The sequence below is a fragment of the Equus asinus genome, chromosome 4 (assembly GCF_041296235.1).
Source record: "Equus asinus isolate D_3611 breed Donkey chromosome 4, EquAss-T2T_v2, whole genome shotgun sequence".
In the NCBI taxonomy this organism is placed as follows: domain Eukaryota; kingdom Metazoa; phylum Chordata; class Mammalia; order Perissodactyla; family Equidae; genus Equus; species Equus asinus.
The window spans coordinates 124,195,340-124,209,881 of record NC_091793.1 but is presented as its reverse complement, the minus strand read 5'-3'; the positions used below and the strand labels follow the sequence as shown (position 1 = coordinate 124,209,881).

Here is a 14,542-nt window from a genome sequence, read left to right as displayed (position 1 = left end):
CGAATCCATGATTTCAAAGGAATCATACTCTGCATACTGTTCTACAAAAACTTTTTATAATTTTTAAAATCTCATGCATATAAATAAATACCTGTATATCTAGAAGCCATTTTGTCCATCATGTTCCTCCCTGATTAAGTCACATACATGTCCCCAAAAGTAAGCCATTAAACTAAATTTGTACCAGTCATTCTCTTGCTTTACTTTTTTATCACATATATATGAATTTCTAAGCAATATATTATTTAGTTTTGTTGTTTTAATTTTTGCTTTTACGGAAGTGAAATCGTTCTGAATACAGTCTTCAGAGACTTACTTCTTTCGTTCAGGGCTATGTTTTGGAGAAGCATCAGTGTTAACATGTGTAGCTGTGGTTTTTTCTTTTCACTGTTGCAGTATTCCATAACAAGAATGGATCACAATGTATTTATACTTTCTCCTGCTGAGGGACATCTGGATTGCTTCCACCATTTTGCTATTACAAACAATGAAGAAATGAACGAATTTTTTTTTTTTTTTTTTACATATCTCCTGGTACACATGTGTCTGAGTTTCTTTAGGGAATATATTTACAAGTGAGATTTCAGGATCCTAGCAATCAAAGTGCCTGTACCAATTTATACTCCCCCCACCAACCAACAACGTCTGAGGTTTCCATTACATCACATCCAATATTTTGTAGTATTGTCAAACTTTTTAATTTTTCCCGGTCTAGTGGGTATAACATAGTGTTTCATTGTGGTTTTAATTTGCATTGCCCTAATTATGACTCACAGCAAATTTGTATGTAAAATGAATTAAAATTTTCCTCTGAAACATTTGCTTCTAATTGGGTAGCAGTGGCTTGATGTTGAGGAATTACAGTTAAGCCACTTTTGTTTATAATTATTTAAGAAAAGGACTAACCATCTATTTTTGATTAGGTAGTCCAGGAAAGATTGTTTTATTGCTTTCAAAACTGGGACTCTATGAATAGCATTTCTTATAATGAATAAGAACACAGATTGACAATGCCTCGAATCATATCCCTAACTTTCCATTTCCCTTTATCTAAAAACTCCATCAGATACACGTCCCCTTTAAAATAGAGAGGAAGAAAACAAATAATTCCATTCAGATGTCTGTGTGCTTTTTTTTTTTTGAACAGATTTTATTTTTAGAGCAGGTTTAGGTTCACAGCAAAATTCAGTGGAAGGTACAAAGATTTCCCATATACCTGCTCTCTCCGCACATGCACAGCCTCCCCCACTATCAACATCCCTGACTAGAGTGGGACATTTGTTACAACCGATGAACCTACATTGACACATCATGATCACCCAAAATACGTTAGGATTCACTCTTGGCGTTGTGCATTTTATGAGTTAGGACAAGTGTATAATGACATGTGTGCTTGTTATAGTTTTTTGAATATTTTAAATCATTTATGAAGCTTACAAGCCTCTTGAAAGAGGTAGCATCTCTCTTTCTACTGTTATAAAACTGTTTCTGATATATAAAAACCTCACAGAAGGCATTGGAGTTTGTGTCTTTCACAGGATTCCTCATTTTGGAAACCACTTGATTGCCCTTAGATCCATCAGCTGAATTTAACCAATATATTTCTTCAGGGTTCTGATTTCCTCTTAATAAATATGCTTAGATTTGCCTTTTATTCTTTTGGCTTAATTGTTGTGCTTCACTATGGCAACACTATATCAAGAAGTTTTCTCTATTATTCTTATTTGCTGTATCTCTTTTCTGTGTTTTTAAGGTTTAGTTAATTTTGACTTCATTGTGTACTCACTTCAGCCGGTGGTGCTACTTGAACAAAATTGGGTTTCTTTTGAGTTTTTTCTAGGTATCGCTATGGTTTTTATTAAGGCTTTGTAATATTTTATTTGTATTCTCTTTTCTTGGATAGTGATCTGTTTTTTGGTACTACAGATATTGATATTTTTCAGAGGAAAGTGGAAGTAAGACCATACTGACATATAGATTACTTTATTAATATGTGCAACACATTTACTAACCAAAATTAACTCATCAGTAAATTTTCTGGTAGCCAGAAGTAATCATTGATATATTTATTTTCTGCTTATTCCAAATCACCAAAAGGGTAGAAAGATTCTTCCATACAATTTCAGCTGGGAAGAAAAATAAAATTTCTAGACCCATGCAGAAAAAATAACACTCTGTGGTCATTTCTATTTCTAGTGGTATTTTCTAGCAAGTTGGGAAAATATTCAAAATAAACTTCAACTTTGAACCTTCTGAATTCCATATGTATGCTGGTAAAGCCTGAGACTGACAAGTTATTTTTTCCAAAATAGCTTGTACGAAATCCAGATTCTAAATAAATGCAGAGTCTCTATTGATGTAAAAATACACCTCTGTTTAATGTGACCAGACTCCAATCTTAACAGCAACATATACTAGACAATTTATGATAACATATAATAAATGATTAAAATATACGAAGAGGTAAAATTTTAAAAAGCAATTTTACAAAATAATTAAAAAATGTTTTTTGATTCACAAAAGATTTGATTGCAAAGATTGCTTTTAACATAGGCGTTCTTAATACTTCTGAGTTTTCACATAAGATCCCTATTGCTTTTATAGAAATCCTTGGCAATAATTCAGATGTTATTCTTAGAAGTAGCAGCAAATTGATAATCCATAAGGGTAAGTTCAATAAAAGCCTCTCAAATCACAAGAAAAGCTAATGAAGATAAATAGTTTGCAAATGCAAATTTGACATTTTTGAAGTTCTACAAGTCCATATACTGTGTAAATGCAAAGGGAAATGTGCTAGATTATGGCTGTATCTTGCTTTCAACATTAGTTTGATTCTGAGAAGATACATGTAAAGCACGTTTGTAGACATTAAGTCTGTTTAGCAGTGGACAAATCTCACTAGTTAGTAACGCCCTGTGTTTAAAGAGAGTTAAATTTCATTGCTGACATGGTCTAGCCTCTGGCTCCCTCTTGGCAAGTTCTACATCACTTTTTCCCCCTCATTCACTCGACCTTTATTACGTTGACTCTCTTTCTGTACTTTAAACCAGCCACATTATTCCCTCCTCAGAACCATTGGCCAAGTCATCCTATCTACCAGGAGCAACCTTTCTGCTGAACATTTCAGAGCGTCCACCTCTTCCTAGTGCTAAGATCTTGAACAACAGGTACCATCCTCCATGTTTGTATCCCTTAAAATCCTCATGCTTAAGATATAAGACGGCAGGAACAAAGTTCTTGATCACTTCCAGGTTAGCATGGTGGCAATCTAATTGTGCCTGATACATCTTCTCCCAACTTCCCTCTCAAATGCAGCATTTAAAATACATATGTTCATGATTTTAACAAAGAAACACGCTAGTATATAATTTTAAGTTAAGTTCTATAAAAGCCCACTATCCACTAATAATATTGCCAAATTCACAGGAATGTTCTCTTGTCATCCAGGGTCCTACGATGATGCACCAACCACTTGTGTTGCCACCTGTCAAAACCTTGGATGGCCCTACTTTCAGGTATTGCATACATTCCAAAAGACCATTCATGACCTAATGAAAGCAATGTGTTGGATTTCCAAAGAAGTCAAGGATAATATGAAAATGTTAATGATAATAAGAAAGATTTCACAGAATAATATACAGTTTAACTTCAACTAACTTCTGAATAAAGGGAACTTTGAAAGATAATCCGACAAAATACTGATTAAAGAGGGACTAATAGACATCTGTCAAAATTACAAAGTCATTTCCTTAGGACGTTTGAGTGTGGATTTAGCCCCCATGTTTCTGTTCCCTTGGCTAGAGGACTAGAAATGTTAAATAATTGGAATGGGTTCTATCAGATTTAGTAATATTAGTAATTTAATAACATTAGCCACCAACACAAAAACATCACACACACACACATATAATGTCTGTGGCAAATATTATAACTATTGTTATAACTAGATATATATATATGTATACACACATATATAGAAAACAAATTATGTTTAATGTTATAAAATAATAGCACTATGTTGTTCATTTGAACTAAATTCCTTTCTTCAGTAGACTTCTTTGTTTTCTGATTTAAATAGTGACTGATATGTTCCTAAAAATGGATGTAAAACTTCCCCATAGTTGGAACGTGAGAGGATATCTTATTTATAAAGAAGGGAACAGAAAAATAGGGAGCAAGCTGTTTTAAAAGTTAAAATCACTCTAGATACTATTTTTAAAACTCCTGGCAAAGCAGTTTCAATCTTAATCCTGGGCATTAATTACAAGCTTTAGGGGTATTGGTGCGTCCAAAAAAGATGACTGTTACAGATGGATTCGCCCTCTTATTTATATTTGGCATTATAGTACCATGTCAGATAAGATATTAATTATGCAATTGTTATCACACCTCACAGCCCCCTTCTCAACAAAACTAAAGTAACTTTCCTGTCCTAATTTATTTTTAGACTGCAAAGTATTTCACAATTCAATCATGGATCATCTTAATCAACTATAACAGCATTAAAGAAAAATAAAGCCTACTAAATTATTTTATCTTTAATTCAAAGCTGAGTGACATAATTTCATCTCCTGTACTTAAGCTGTGATTTTTAAATTCCCAAGTCATTCTGCCAGACCCAAAAATAGACCCTCTATAATTATTCTTTGTCCCACAGCATGTCTTTGGGAAGCCATCATTGTTTTTCTCTCCTTTTATGTGTCAGCTTCCTTTGCACATTACATTTCATATGACTCACTGTTCCTTAGTACAATGCTCAAAATGCCTACTTATACCTGACAGCTGGATTTTTCTTCCTGAACTGTTTTATGTGAAGTGGTGCCAGATCAATTTTTATAAGGCCTCAATTTTGCTTAATGAAGACGTATAAGAAAGAGTATTAAGTGGAAGAAAATTTACCTACTAAGCAAAAATTGATTTTGGCCTCCACTATCTGTGTGTGCCAGTCATCTTCACGTGGAAATTAAGAGGATTACACAATATTTTTTCTAAGTGTCTTTCAACTTATAAATCCTGACATATACTGGACAGTTTGAAGGAGATAAATTGGAAGTGGCTTGTCAATGAAAGGTCCAAATTTAAATTGCTTTCCCTTCATTAGGTTGGTCTCACAGGAGTATGGTAAGATTTTTTTGTGAGAAGTTCACTGCCCCTTCTGTAATTTTTAAAATTTTGTTTCTAACAAGTACAGTTTAAAGTGGATATGTATTTAAATTCCACCAAGAAAGAAGTTGAAAAATCGTCCCTGGAGAGATTAAAAAATATAACTGAGAATCAGTTGCAGTTTGCTATCATATTATTTAAAAATATTATTTTGACTCATACATGGTTTGAATTTTTTTTTTTGAGGAAGATTAGCCCAGAGCTAACATCTGCCACCAATCCTCCTCTTTTTTGCTGAGCAAAACTGGCCCTGAGCTAACATCTGTGCCCATCTTCCTCTACTTTATACATGGGATGCCTGCCCCAGCATGGCTTGACAAGCAGAGCGTAGCTCCACACCCGAGGTCCTAGCCGACAAGCCCCGGGCTGCTGAAGTGGAACATGAGAACTTAAACACTGCGCCACCAGGCCAACCCATATGTGTTTTAATTTTAAGCCAATAAAAGAAGCACAGAACTGAGACTCAGGAAAGGGAACTCCTAGTCTTAGCTCGTCTCCCACTGCTGTGGGATATGAGGCAAATCACTAAACTCTCCTAAGTGATTAAAAAGTGGTCACTTCAGGATTTCTATAAACTTTCATAAATGTATTTACTTATCATTTGTTCCTTTTCACATTTGCTTTACACTAAATTACAATTTAGGTCTTACTCATTTTTCTGACTACAATGCCCAGCATAATGGTTCTCAAATGCAATGCGTTTTTATTTTTGGTAGAATTGAATTCATCATTTAATATGTCTAACACTTTGGACCAGTGATCTACAAACTGGGGCATGCATACCCCCTAAGGGTTAGGCAGAAACAACCTGTTTTATAGAAGTCAATTTCTAGATCCTTAGCCTTCATTTGAACTCCATCCTAAAACTGATCTATCATAGAAAATTCCTAAAGTCTCAGTGTCAAGCTAGTTCTCCTTTTTTACCTTTCCTTTCATAATCTTCCTTTCACTTCTATTCACACACACACACACGCATACACACAAGCATTCTCTCACCCTCTGAGTCTTACTACAAAGCATTTCTGCAAGGTGTAATGATGTCCTAGGCCATCAAAGAGGGGAGAGGGACAATGGATACACTGATGTTTGCCAAACCACCTTCAAAAAGACACATGAGCTCCCCTCTTTCTTCATCTCATTAAGTGATATATTTCTAATAAAATTTTAGTTTTGGGGGCTGGCCCCATGGCATAGCAGTCAAGTTCACATGCTCCAGTTCAGTGGCCTTGACCTCACCGGTTCGGATCCTGGGTACGGACCTGGGCACAGCTTGTTGAGCCACGCTGTGGCAGGCATCCCACATATAAAATAGAGGAAGATGGGTACAGATGTTAGCTCAGTTCCAGTCTTCCCCAGAAAAAAAGAAAAACATTTTACTTTTTGTGTTTAAAAATTATGTATCAAAATTTGTAATAAATTTATTATGTTTTGATCTAGAGTATAAACTCTAGAGTCAAAGTGCCTAGTTCAAATCCTGAAGTGACCACTTTTTAATCACGTGGTGAAGTTAATAAATCTACTTGTGCCTCAGTTTCCTCATAGGTAAACCTGGGATAAACATAGTACCTACCTATATGTTTTTAATAATGTGATCATAAAGTCTGAAAACTTAAATATGACTTTTTCATGTATTATAAGTGAGCAAATCATCTACACTATGTCAATCATGTTTCCAGACTTGGGGACCACTCTGTATATGAATTGATAGAGACAAGTAGTTGTAGAAATATGTAGTGCTTAGATCAGGGCTTGGAATTTAGTAAGCCTTCCAAAGCATTAGCTACTATTATTATCAACATCATCATCATTATTATTATTTCTAATAAAAATTGTAACAGTAATACAATCAAGGAATTTTTAAAACATTCATTGACAACCACTTGAATAGGAAATTCTTTCAAATAAAATTTTGACCTAGATACATATTTTCTTGCATAGAAGATTTTGAGCAGGAAGATGTCACTTAAAATTTCCTATGAAATGATTAGAAGAGATTTGCATAGAAGTCATGCAAACTCTTCAAAGGAAAAGGAAGACATCACGACATTTTGATTTTTAAAATGTCACCTACTCTCTCAGTGGTCTAGCTCCCTCCCTCCCCCTTTCTGGCTCCACTCTGTGTTTACTCCCTTCTTTTTCTTTATTTGCTTTTTGCTGGCTTTCAGGTGATCAATTAAAAGAATTTGAAAAATAAAGATATATTTCAGTAGCATAAAATTGTGTCGGGGGAAGGTGGATCCTGGAGTAGAATATGATGTCAAAGAGACCAAGAAATGAAGTAAACTTTCCCACTGTCAAGAAAAGTGCATTCATTTATTTATAAATGACTGCGATAGGCATTAACTTGTTGTTGCACGTATATTTCATTGAGAACATTTAAAAAAATGATATAACAGTTAAATGTTGAAAATGTCAACATTTAAAATCGGCCATATGTTTTGCAAATGACCTGTCAACTTAAATGGATGTTTTTTCAAAATTATTTGAGAGATGGTGTCAACAGAAAAGTTAGAAGAACACTGCACTGGATTGGCGTGTTCAATTCGTCTTTGCACTCCCTCCCCCATGAGGAATGCACTTAAAATAAGTTCATTAATAGATATGCGTATAATGTTTTCTTATACCATATAATGAGTTATAGCATACCTTTCGTTGTACAGTGCATTTGTAACCAGAACAATTAACTTCAGGTTCTTAACTTGACTTAATTAGAAGAGGATAAATTGAATCTGGAGTAAGTAACGTGACTAGATACTGCATGTATCACAGGGAAATGAGCTGTTGGTACTATCAGTAAGCAAATGAATATAAGGCTTTGCAAGCAATAGGTTGGAAGATAGCAAAAGGGCTTCTCTTTTGTTATTGAGGATAATAAATTATAAGAAGGTTAAGAAGATCCTTTGCAACTAAATCTTATAATTCTATGTGTAATAATTTATATTTGTAACTTATGATTATTAGCAAATAGCTCACATATTTTTGATAATGAAGTTCTATTTTTGATAATGAAAAACATTATACATTGGCAAAACCATAAGAGGTTGTCATTAGATGTGGGGAAAATTCCACAGTCTTTTTCCAAGATGCATTGACCCATAAAATAAGCAATCAGTGAACAGACAGCACTTATCTCGAGTTTTTATCATACTTGAAAAGCTTATTCAGTGGGATAGACTCATACTTATGATTAAGAATCAGACCCCTCAGACCAATTCTCAGAGTCCACTAGACTCCTGATGAATTCTGATAGACAATGGGGTGTGGATTTCCCCTATGTAGGAAAACCCCACATTGAAAAAAAAAAACACCTCCCTATACACACACAAAATTTGTTTCACTTAGATATTTTGCTATTGTTTCATTTGTCTTCCATCCTCTTCCAGGCCTTATTTGAGCCTTCTTTCAAAGCAAATTAGTTATCTTTTTATGAACCGTATCAATTTTGACAAAATCTTCCTTGTTCCCAAAACATGGACACCCTAGCATGAATTTGACAAAGTGTATTATCAGTCCGGCTATGCCACAATTCATTTGTACCTATTAGAATTATAAATATGCTAGTTCTTCCTAAAGTGTCCATATTTATACCTTTCTGAGATTATCTAATTTTCTGTCTATGTTACTCCATCAGTCACAATATGCCAGATGGGAAAGCCTTTCCACCTTGTGGCTTGTTCCATTATTGTATAACATCCTGCTAATACATTTAATGATGTATTATTTATAGGTCTACTAGTTATTAAAAACAAATGATAACACACTTACATTTATTGATTCCTGTGAAAGTGAGCATATTTCTACCCAGAGTAGTAGAGAAGTATCTAGGACCTACGAAGAAAGAAAGGGTGTGGCATATGAGGAAAGCACAGTCATTTACTATATTTTACAGGAAGTTCCTGCTGTGGCTAAAAGTTCTTTGCTTTCTCAGACTGATGCAGATGTGAGACAAAGGAAAACCCAACACCAATACTTGTAGCTTTTAACATGCTGAATCTAAAGCTTGCCTCCTGATGAGAAACAGACCCTGGATTTAAAGGAAACTAAAGCTATGATTCAATAATCCTGGCGAATAGACTTGGTGACAATTAATTAACTCAAGCAAGCCTTTGACCCACTCTTATTGTTTTAGGCTGTTTTACATGACACCAAAACCTCCATATTGAAAATTCAACACTTCAGTCAAATGTTTTGTCTCCGTGACTCCAAAGATCACCTTGAGTGAGAGAAATTTGAGAAACAAACAGCTATCAATTCCCATTGTAAAGAATTACCTCATTGGGCACATCCACATTTTGTAAGTCAAATTTGGCTATTGTTAATTAGGCTTTAAGCAGGAGAGTCCTGATCTATAAAGAAAAATTATGACCATGTTGAATTTATTATTTTTTATTATCTCATATATAAACTTGTTTTTCACATTTACTATATAATTAGTAACAAACTCTAACTTCAAATCATTTGGGATTCCATTTTATAGAGACTGTGCTAATCTTAGTTACTTATTTCCTTAAAAAGTTTATTGTTCCCTATTTACTCTTAATTTTTTCCAAAGCCTTTGTACATTCGTGAAAGGATCCAGAGAGCAGTGACATGACACACTGGTTGCTTTATCACTGGCAACACTAATATACACATACGCATAAAATCACAAAATAATTTAGAATGAATTTTCCCATCATTAGAGTAAATTTTCTGAATCATAGCAGACCTTAGAATTTAGCCTTCAGCCAGATGATACAAATATTCCTCAACAAATCCTATTAAGATAAGTTTTGTGTTTTCTTTATAGGGAACAATGATATTGAATGTTTTTATGACATCTCAGATTCTACATGACATTTGATAAACTATTTGGTGGAAAATTATATAGGAATACAAGCAAACATACATAGGTGCATAATGTAAACTTGAAGCACATTAGCTGAACTTTAAATGCATTCTGAGAAAAAATTCATGCAATGACAATGAAGAGAAAGAAATGTGTTTGTTCACATAGATATATTAAATTTAAAAGACTAAGACTATATTTTTTTGTTCACATTTTGTAGTGGCTGGTTTGGAAAGCTCTGTATCTTTGTAGCCAGAACAATGCCTCTATAATATTCTATTATTACTGTCTAGATTGATGTCTTTGAAGGTCAAATTTGTCTTTGAAAAAGTTTAGTAGTGAACAGACAAAAACCGTTTTTTCTCTTTTAAGTCTTTTGTAAATGCTGTAATGTGAATTATAATTTCTAGTCTATTACCGCTCCATAACTTGGAAGTCTTTCGTGCCACTTCTGGGCACAGAGCTGTTAAAAGCTCTATATTCAATCTTCTAATGTATTAGCTTTATAGCTTTAAAGGACTAGAAGGATCCTAACAGCTTTTTTGATACAAACCCTGCATTTCTGAAATGAAAAATGGGAAGCAGGCAAATAAATAGACTGGTTAAATGAAACAAAATAGTATCCTGGTATGACAACCAGAATTAGTATGTATTTCTCTTCAATATACTTGTATTGACTGTTCTATAAAATGACCACAAACTATCTAATTATGCCTCTTAGAAGTTATCTATAAGCAACACTCCATTCTTCACATAAATTTAATTTTTCCCATGTTCTTCTGGACATTTTCGTATCTGGTGAACTTGGAACTTAGCAAAGCATTTTCTGATATTTACTCTAAGATCCTGACAATTGTTAGACAGATTCGATAAATCTTCCCTGTCATGGTGCCCCAAGCAATTAGTCACATACTGCTAAATATGGGCTTCAATAAACCACCTCATTTTGGATTCATCTCCAATCCAATTGTCCATCGAATTTGTCAAGGTATTTTCTAATTGGGAGCACACAATATGCTGATGTATCTTACATTTCAGGATAATTGTTGCTGCAAGATCTCTTATGCAGTTCTGGTGCAACCCCTATTCAGTCTTGTGATTGATATTTCTACTGAAAAAAAAATTGGCTCTATCAAATAATTTTCTGAAATTGCTTTCCATATTCTGACATGATTATGCTACTCAATTAACAGCACACACATGTGCTTAGAGACTTTGTGGCCACTCTGTCTATCCAGGTCTCTCAATTGCCACTTTATTGTATTTTTTTCTCTTTATGTAAGCAACTTGGCCCTATTTAGTACCAAGGCCTTAAGAAACTGACCAGGCAATAAGTTTTTATATTGAAAAAGGATTGAGAAAAAATGTTTTCTATTATACAAGATGAAGCTCAACCTGTTAGCAGGGGCATCAAGCCAACTGCAAGCATTGGTGAAGTAGACGAAATTAAAGACAAAGCACAGACTCTGGTCGTTAAACGTAACTCTTTTGTGTCATTGATTTTTCAATCTACCTGAACCCATACGTAAATATATATTTTCTAAAAATGCTAATTTTCAATTGAAATTTCAGTAATAAAAAGCCTGATCATTTGTGGATGTAATTGGGTGTTTGGACTTTATTTTGAGGATACCGTTAGCTCATTTCACAGGATGTGTGTATCTAGGGTGAGTTCCCAGAGATGCACAGGGTAACGGACAGGGATCTGAGTTAGGGCATGTGTTTCTAGCTCCCCTTTGCCACTGTCCACTCGCATGAATGTGGTCAAGATATTTCACTTCTCTGGTCCTCCATGTTCTCATCTATAGAGTAAAGATTTTGTGTCAAATTGATGTTGTTTATATTATGAACAAATGATATTTAAACAAAATAATAAGCTCAAAATGCATAAAGTTGGTTCTCATCAGATAAAAGCTATTATTACTATTATTAATGAAACCCTTAGGTCCTTCTAACTGTAGTTGCTATAAATGGCATTGAGTTAAGCCTTGGCTCCTGAAGTTTTGAATCATTTCGAATGGTCTGTGTTTCCACTAGAATTGTATGCAAAAATATAGGTACTTGCTGTATGTGTAATTAATTTCAAAATAAAATACTGAGTTAAAAGTGTCTTCTAAGATCAATTCTCCTAAATTGTCAACTGGTCGCACGTTCATGGCTTACCAACAGATACCTCACTAAATAATCTTCCAAAAATCATGTTGCATACTGTTTTGCTAATTCTGAAAAAAAAATTCTGTAATCAGAAAGATCTCAAGTCTTAAGTGATTGCTCATAAAGTGAGCAATTCCAAGGGAGAAGTTTCACAGGATTATTTAAAATAGCCCATCTTTTCTGAAGTATACTTTAATGGTCTTAATATAAGTAAGGAAACCAAATTGAATGTAAAAGAAAAGAGGGTATTATTTATTTTAATATCCTCCCTCTAGGATCTAGCTTGGTGGTGGGCACATAGTAAGCAAACGCTCCAACGACATTGTTCTCTCAGTGATGGTTTTGCTCTATGGGGGGCATGTGCTTCATATAAACTTCAGAATACTACTGATCAATATCTAGATAGACAGTGACTATTTGAAATACATCAGAGTCTGGTGGTAGTTCTGGTTAAGAGTATATGTTTGGGAGTCAGAGCGTCTCAGGTTGGGATCCACTTTTGCTCTCCATTAGTGAGATGAGTTCAAGCTTTAGTTTCTGTATACAGAAAAAGAGAAGGGACTCATTGCTCTTAGAATTGAGTATGATAGCATGCTTCTAGTGCCTACAGCAGTGCTTAGCACACAGAAACACTCAATAAATGGTAGCTATTACTGTTTAAATTACCCTATAATTCTCACTTAAGTTGTTATAACATCAAATTAAACCTTGGTTTGTAATAATTTATTTCCTACTATTTATTGCTGATATTTTGGTAAGAGATTTCTAAATACTACCTCAATGAGTTCCTGACAATTTCTGCTCTCCTTTTATTAGTTGGTAGAACCAGGATGGGATGCTTAGTCTAAATACCCCTCCTTTCTCCACTTCCTCCTACCGGCTCACCAGCATTTATATGCTTGAAATAATATGCAAAAGAATTTGAATATTGCCGAAGAAGGAAATAGGAGGTTGTTTTGTTTTGTTTTGTGGGACCTAAGCTACGATGATGAGGACATAAAGACTCAGAGGTGGGCATGGTACCTGTGCTTTACTGGACATTTAAACTGGTCGGGAGCTTCTAGGGAGCTGAAGACAGAGGAGATATTTTCACGATCAAATTAGTAAAACTCTGGACAGGAATTGTGCTGTCTTAGGGTCTAGGTGGCAAGACAGCAGAGGGTAAAGTCTAAGGCCCAGCTCTGCACAGGACACAACAGGACGCTGGCACCCCAAGAGTTGAACACTTTTAGAGGGGCAGGAGATAGTGTCTTTGTGATATCATTTTCAGGATGAAGTAGTAAGAAATGGCAAGAGTAAGGTCAATTTCAGTGATTCTAAGGGCAGAGGACTAGAGAGAGGTCAGAGTACTAGAGAAAGAATGGTGTGTGTTGGTCCTAAGAAAGGGACTGGCTTGTGAACCATCCCTTTAGAGATCCCAACAGACACTTGGGACGCTGTAGGATGCTGGAGGTCCCATGTTCTAAGGTGCAGATAAAATTAGGAATTTGTGAATTATTGATAATATGGCTAGATATCCAGAGGCTTCTGGGGCCTAACAAGATTTCAGTCACAAGAATAATTACGCACAAGTTTAGTTAGGTATAATTAAGGTAAATATTTAAATAGTATGGAACCAAGACTAGGTTTCAAAGTATTTGAATTCATGAAAATAGTAAGTGAACTATGGGATTACCTAACTGATTTAAAGTCTCTTGTGCTTTCATATGAGTCACCTGGCAATAAGAAGGTATGTGTTATATCCTAATAAGGTTATTTTCAGAAGGGAAAAAACGAATATAGCTTCTTCCACATGGGAAGTCTTGCCGTTGATGTACGTAACCATAGGGATTAATCTATTCACGGTTTAGATAGTTCTACCTAAGAAAGGGAACATGTAAATTCTTGTAAGTCAGCATTCACAGATACCCTTTAATGTGTTCAGAGGAAATTCTCAAATGGCTTTGAAAGCCTTAAGTAAATCCTTTCTCAAAACCCATGCAAGGCATTCAATATTCTGACGTATTAAATCCACTTAAAAATAAACTCCTAGACATATATGGTTACTATATTTATGTGTAAATAATCCAAGACTAGATATTAGAAATTTGCTTTCCTTCATCTTCTTTTCTGAACACTAGCCTTCCCCGACACCTCTACTCTCTTATATCCTTTACATGCACATTTCAAAATTTTTTTTTCTTTTCACTCAACATACCACTCAAACATATATAGTCCTGAAATATAAATTCATATTATCTCCTGTTGAGTTTGGATTCCCAATTAAGTTATATGAGTCCCTTAATGATTTATTTTCCTTCTGGCAGTAGTCGATAAGAATTCACAGCTGGTTTTAATGTATTCTTTGAATATGTATATATTTTTTGTAGCTGTAGGCAAATACATAAAACTTGGCAA

The 14,542-nt window shown here is 34.6% G+C and overlaps 1 protein-coding gene and 1 long non-coding RNA gene across 4 annotated transcripts in view; one reads left to right on the top strand and one right to left on the bottom strand.

Moving 5' to 3' along the window:
• Window positions 1-14,542, top strand: part of CALCRL (calcitonin receptor like receptor) — a 103,495-nt gene that overhangs the window by 15,237 nt on the left and 73,716 nt on the right. The window contains exons 2-3 of one of the 3 annotated variants that reach the window (XM_014852906.3): window positions 3,448-3,515; window positions 9,293-9,457. The exons of 1 other annotated variant lie outside the window; for it this stretch is intronic. The gene's annotated coding sequence lies outside the window, so the exon portion shown is untranslated. The remainder of the gene's footprint in view (window positions 1-3,447; window positions 3,516-9,292; window positions 9,458-14,542) is intronic. One more of the 3 variants, XM_014852908.3, reaches the window with a different exon arrangement.
• LOC139045133 (uncharacterized) overlaps window positions 8,878-14,542 on the bottom strand; it is a 166,074-nt gene continuing 160,409 nt past the window's right edge. Inside the window, exon 3 of the long non-coding RNA XR_011502916.1 lies at window positions 8,878-8,991. This is a non-coding gene — a long non-coding RNA (uncharacterized lncRNA). The remainder of the gene's footprint in view (window positions 8,992-14,542) is intronic.